This window comes from Anneissia japonica, unplaced genomic scaffold (assembly GCF_011630105.1).
Source record: "Anneissia japonica isolate Jap-2015-1 unplaced genomic scaffold, ASM1163010v1 scaffold287834_len5846547_cov211, whole genome shotgun sequence".
Taxonomy (NCBI): Eukaryota; Metazoa; Echinodermata; class Crinoidea; order Comatulida; family Comatulidae; genus Anneissia; species Anneissia japonica.
In genome coordinates this window covers 5,505,949-5,511,948 of record NW_022704992.1, presented here as the reverse complement: position 1 = coordinate 5,511,948, position 6,000 = coordinate 5,505,949, and the positions used below count along the sequence as shown (strand labels likewise).

The 6,000-nt window shown below is 31.4% G+C and overlaps 1 protein-coding gene across 1 annotated transcript in view; it reads left to right on the top strand.

Annotated features, from left to right (window-relative positions):
- LOC117104882 (protein O-mannosyl-transferase TMTC2-like) overlaps window positions 1–6,000 on the top strand; it is a 55,455-nt gene that overhangs the window by 32,319 nt on the left and 17,136 nt on the right. The gene's annotated exons all lie outside the window — the stretch shown is intronic.

The window sequence follows — 6,000 nt, the reverse complement described above, 5'->3', positions numbered from 1 at the left end:
CCCATAAAAAAATGTACACTTCCTAGACCATGCAGTCTTCAAAATAAAAATTGTAACCTTTGGTAATAAAAAAAAATACATTTTCCGCATACATAGAAATTTTTGAAACTTTATTAAAAAAAACCTAAACCATAATTCACCACACTATAGAAACTTTTTGACAAAAATGAAAAATTACGACTTTGTTACCCAATGAGAAGTGTTATAATATAGACAATGGGTCGTGTCTCATATTATTTGTTATATTTTTATTATTCATTATTTTCACTTGACTCGCATAAATAATTTTGTTCGAAGAACATTTATATGCAGTTGTACTTCGCAGCACTTCACTTGCAATTTGCAATTTCTAGTTTCTATTACAAGTTTTCTGACTAGACCGAATCCAAAACCAAAATATATAATATTCATACCTTACCTCTGACTGCTCACCTGAGCATGGCAAAACTATGCATTTGATTTATTCAACTTCAGTGGTGCATAGACCCTAACAGACCTCAGTGGCCTCATGGGATATGCAGCTGCCTTTAAGACTCCAGACTCCAGTCCAGATAATAAATAAATATATAAACATCTATAAATCTAACAATTTCAGGTCAACATTTAAGGTTACATATGTAGTTGTACAATAAAGATACAAGCGTGGTAATATAATATCAAATTATTTATTACTGTATAATAATATGGTACCTATGGTCTTGAATCATTGATTAGGGAGTGTCAAAGATGAATAGATCTTTGTTAAAGGTTAAAAGATCTTTTAATCAAAATATTTGTACTGATATTGAAATTTTAGTTTGTTGTAAAGGTTTGTACAGTGTTCTGTTTCTCTTGTTTGCGTTTAAGATCACCAATTAAATTTATAGTGGTATGAAATGCGTTTCCATGTGAAAGAAATATTGATGTTAAGACAATTATAATAATAAGACAATTATAGTCCTTCAAATTAAATAATGTATGTCGGTTGAATGCACAGAATGAGTCTTAAATTGAACAATAATACTTAATTTCACTGAAATAGTACATGATTGATAATAAAATAAATCATATACTGAATCTGTATAAATAGTGCAAATTGCAATTGGTTCATCTTTGATTACAATCAAGCATTTTTTATTTGTTGTAAAAATTTATGCAAGCATTGTATTTTCAGGTTAGCTTTCAAATATTTCAAACAAATTGGAGAGCGAAACAGGAAATTGCTGTTTTTAATCAACTTTAGCCAGGGATTATTATAAGAAACAGATTTTTTTTTTTATAAAACAAACATTAGCGTTGAAAATACCTCCTTGAAAAGAAGGTGTGATGAACACATCTCTTTGTGTTGGGTATTTTGTAGCATTTGTCAATATTTAACATTGAACAATAGAATGTTACAAATGGAATTTTATGAGGTTTTCAAATATCCTGATTATTAATTGATGACAATGGAGCTGTGATCCATTCCGTTTTGGTGTATTTGCCTACCACTTTATTTTACTCTCCACATTAGCAGGTAAATATGGCCAGGTGTCTTATGTATATTAAAGGTTGATAGCAACTGCTTCAGCTGTAGACAATTGAACCTGGTTCATGGACGTTGGGTTGTTTGTCCATGTTTTATTTACTCCATGTTGTGCCAACTCAGGAAAACGCCATCTCAGTAGCTATAACAACATACATTGGTCAAAGGTTTTATTAATTTTTCGACTTCCAATGAAGTCAAACTTCCAAACTTTAATTAAATTTAAATAAGCACTTTTTTTTGTTGAATATCCACATAGTTGGAAGTAGTGCATTTGTAATCTTGCATTAACCTCAACATGGTTGTCCCATATTAAATAGATTTATGAGGTGTCCACTGTAAGAGCTATTAAAGTGAAGCTTGCTTTGTGAACCATTAATATTAGTTGATATGTTGCCTCTTAAGCACTATATCCATGATGTCAGCAACATTGACAATCAGCAACCATTTCGCTCTTACATGCACTACTTCCCCTTGTGCTATACCGGACTATACCATTGGAGCACTGTACAATACTACGGTAGATAAAGTATGTACTGAAATTGCCATTGACAAGAGCCAATAGGATTTCTCAATTCAAATATTTGCAAGGATTATAGTAATTTTTTGGATTATTCTATGAAAAATGTATTCATAATGTACCTTAAAAAAAACCTCAATAAAGAATGTACAGCTCTAGTAGGCCGCAGCTAAATCAACAAAATATTTTATAAAATCTTGTCAGATACTTTCATTTTGGCAGACTTAAGAAGTGGTCCATAAAGTGAAGGGAAGAAAGGGGAAACCACACATTCATAATATGTTGGCTCCTAAATTGTAGGACTAGTGTGTCTAGTAGTAATGTAAACAGGAAAATGTATGGCTTTATAGAAATTTGAACCAAAGTCAAATAATAGGAAAATCAGAGGAAATCAATACAGTAATAATTTTGATACAGTTAACCTGTTTGTATGATCGCAATCATGAGTCTCTTTTTATTTGTTTATGATTCATAAAGCAAATTTTCAGTGACTGTTCAAATTCTCTATCGTAAAATGTTAACAACTCATATAGTTATTATTATAGAAAATTAATTATTCGAATAATTATTGGTCTATTATGAATTATGAGGAAATACGTTTTTGAACCGTAGACGGCAGCTTAATATTCATCCGCGTTGCCAAATTTCTACAATTTCGTCTGCTATTAAAGTTAGCCCTTTTCATTTTTTAGTTTGATAGTCATGGCTTGCCAGTCGTCTTAAGTTGAACTAAAACTTCGACTAAGTTTGGGAATACAAATTGAAGTTGAAGTTGGAACTAGCACTAAATGAAGTTCTAGTTCGACTAAATTTTGTTTTAAGAATAAGGGCGTTAGTCACTTAAAGAAACATCACTGTATATATACGTTACAACTATACTGTACAATAGCCAAGACTGTAAATAACAATGTTTTTTCCCTGATAACATTTGATTCAACCTTATGTGAAAGTATAACTTAGTAGGAAGTTGTTATTTAACTCCCTGCTCAAAAAAAAATACATGCCATAATAAATGTCAAACTACTAAGTCCCAACACGATGGCGTGTATTACATTTTGATTTGAATTTAATAGGGTTCACTTTTGAATCAAAGCCACCCATAATATTAGTAATTGTGCATCCAGAATACAAACTTACAAAACAAAAAGATACTAAACTAAAACAACGCAAAATATTGTTATTCATAACACTGTAATTATTAGTTACATAACTATACACATTAGGTCAGATCAAATGTTAAAGTATATCAGGAAAAGGTAAAATTAATTACACCATCCTTTCTCGTACGAAAGTTAATTTACACATTGTTATTGTATACAGTCTTGGCTATTGTACAGTAAAGGTGTTACGTAATATAATGTGTCTTTGAGTAACTAATGTACTAACAATCACTAGTAAGTTAACTCCATTGGTTTACTTTTTGGAATATGCGATAGAAATAATGCCATTAATTGTTCTGTAGTCATAGCAATTTTAATTTTATTTACTTATTCATTTTTGGCAAGTTTTATTATACAATTATAGACTTGTTTTGTGCTCTGTGAGTTAACAGGTAAGGAAGCGATTTTTGAACGACGTTGTGGTGGCGGCATTTTATTGGACACGATACCATATCTCTAGCTATGACAATTAAAGTATTTACTCCATGATCAAATTAACATGTCTTTCCAAAAAAGGTCAGATGTAATTATGATTACCTGTGTACAGGTGAAATTTGTCAGGAATCTCCTTGGACAGAATTTTTTTTTTAACTTTACTCATTATGTTTTTCAAGACCTTGAAAATCAATTAAATTACTCACTAATTGGCTAGAAATACATAGTTACTGTACCTGTGGATTCACACCCTGGAATCCATCAGAGATCAGTGCCATACCCCATGCTACTAGCGCTGGATCAATTATTAATCTTCATGATGTCATTTAGTAGCCATTCACAAGGTGTTGCCATTCAGATCACAGAGCACCATAAAGCTCAGGCCCGACTATCAAATTTCCTTTGACAAACAACTGTTGTATGTCCATATATAGTCCTGATGTTCCTATATATGGTCATTCAGGGTTGTAGCTAATGAAAACTAAGGGTGGGGATAGATATTTTGAGGGTGGGTGCATGATAACATTGGTAAACTCTAGATAATACAAGTAGATTTTAAGGATGGAAAAGTGGGTTAATAAGGGTGGGTGAAAGGCCATGAAATTAGCTTTAGACTGGGTGGAAAACTTCAAGGCTGGGTGGCTCCACCTACCTCCGCCCACTATAACTACATCCCAGGTCATTATGTGATATCATGACCATATTTAGGCATGTCACATGTTTTTGTCAAATAAAGCCTGAGAGTCTTTACAGGACTTCAAAAATAGAGGTCTGTTCAATCAACATTTACATCAGATATTTGTGGGGGAGGGGGTGGGGATGGGCACCTTTATATATGCCATCTGATTATGAGATAAATAAAATTATGAATTCTGAATATACAATTGTGACTTGAATAGCATGTTCAAGGCACCCAACAATCAGACTGAGGCCTACAATCAATGTGGCATAAACAAGAATGTTTTATGCTAGAATCCTCTCTATGAATGGATAAATCTTCTAATATACAAGCATTGCTATAGATATCAACATTTTATAGCAAGTTTAATTTTAAACTTTGCAAAAGTCAAATTTAAGAAAAATGTTTAAAAACTCTGGAAAATTGTCTATATATTATTTAGATTATTTAAAAATTAGTCTAACATTAAAAGAAATATTTATATATTTTAGGGGGAGGGAGGTGGGAAAGGGGATTCCTTATTCACTAAACCCCAACCAGGGCCTTTCATGACACCTGACCAACTATATACAGTATAAACCTGTGCATTGTCTCTGTATTTTGGCTGCAGAAATGAAAATTCATCATGAAAAACTATTTCATCACATTCCTAGGAAAATGCTATCAGTACTTTTTTTTTAATTATAAATTAATAAAAACAAAATTTTTCCAAATTTTTCTTTGTCATCAAACATCAAATCCAGTATTCAGTTTGCTAAAATGTTGGACTAACAACAGAATCATTGGAAATAATGTCACGTTTTTATTGTCAGTCCAGTGTTGAAATGTTTTAATGGGATTAATTCAGTAAAGTTGGATTCAATAGGGATTATTGGGAGCTATGAGGTTTACGAATAAGTTATGGTCCATCGTTATCATCAGATATTTTTAGTCAACAGCAATCTAACAGGATTTAGATTGGATTGTCCTAGAAGTCAATAATATCAAATAACCTACTCAATCAATCAATCAGATTGTATCTCATTACATCAATGGGATTAATTATGAATTTCAGATGGATTTAAATATGATTAGATAGTAGTTTATTGGTTTCCTAACAAAGTATTGATAGTCATACGAGATATATAATTATAATAGATAGGATTCAGTAGTCATGGAAGAGGGTGGGAGTAGAACTAGGTAGGAGGTAAATAATCACTTGAAATTTATCCAGTAATCATTAGGATAAAACTAATTTATAATGAAGATAAGAAGAAATATAGAGAGTAGGCTACTTTGATGAAATAGAATGAGGAGGTGCGAAAGCCATAGAGAGTTCATACTGTACAATGTACAATATTTGTGTCACAGAAGTAGGGCTAAGCTTCAGAAATACTCTTCAAACCCTCATAGATCAATTATGATAAACAGTTATATATTAAGATTAATATCACATTTATATGTAGGTTTTGATTGTTCAGTGACTGTTTATGTTAGAATATATTGATTTATAAAAAAAAATGTAATGTTTAATTTGTTGAGTCAGCAGAGAAAGACATCATCTTGAAACATTGTTAAGTATTAATAAAATAAATAATTTTTAAAAATGTTGAGTTCCATTTGCACTTATTCTGAATGCAGATAATCATTTAGTCATTTGCATGTCCTAAAGGTTTATGTAAATTTAAGTATGAAAAAAGATGATGAGTTGAATGGCAAGCTG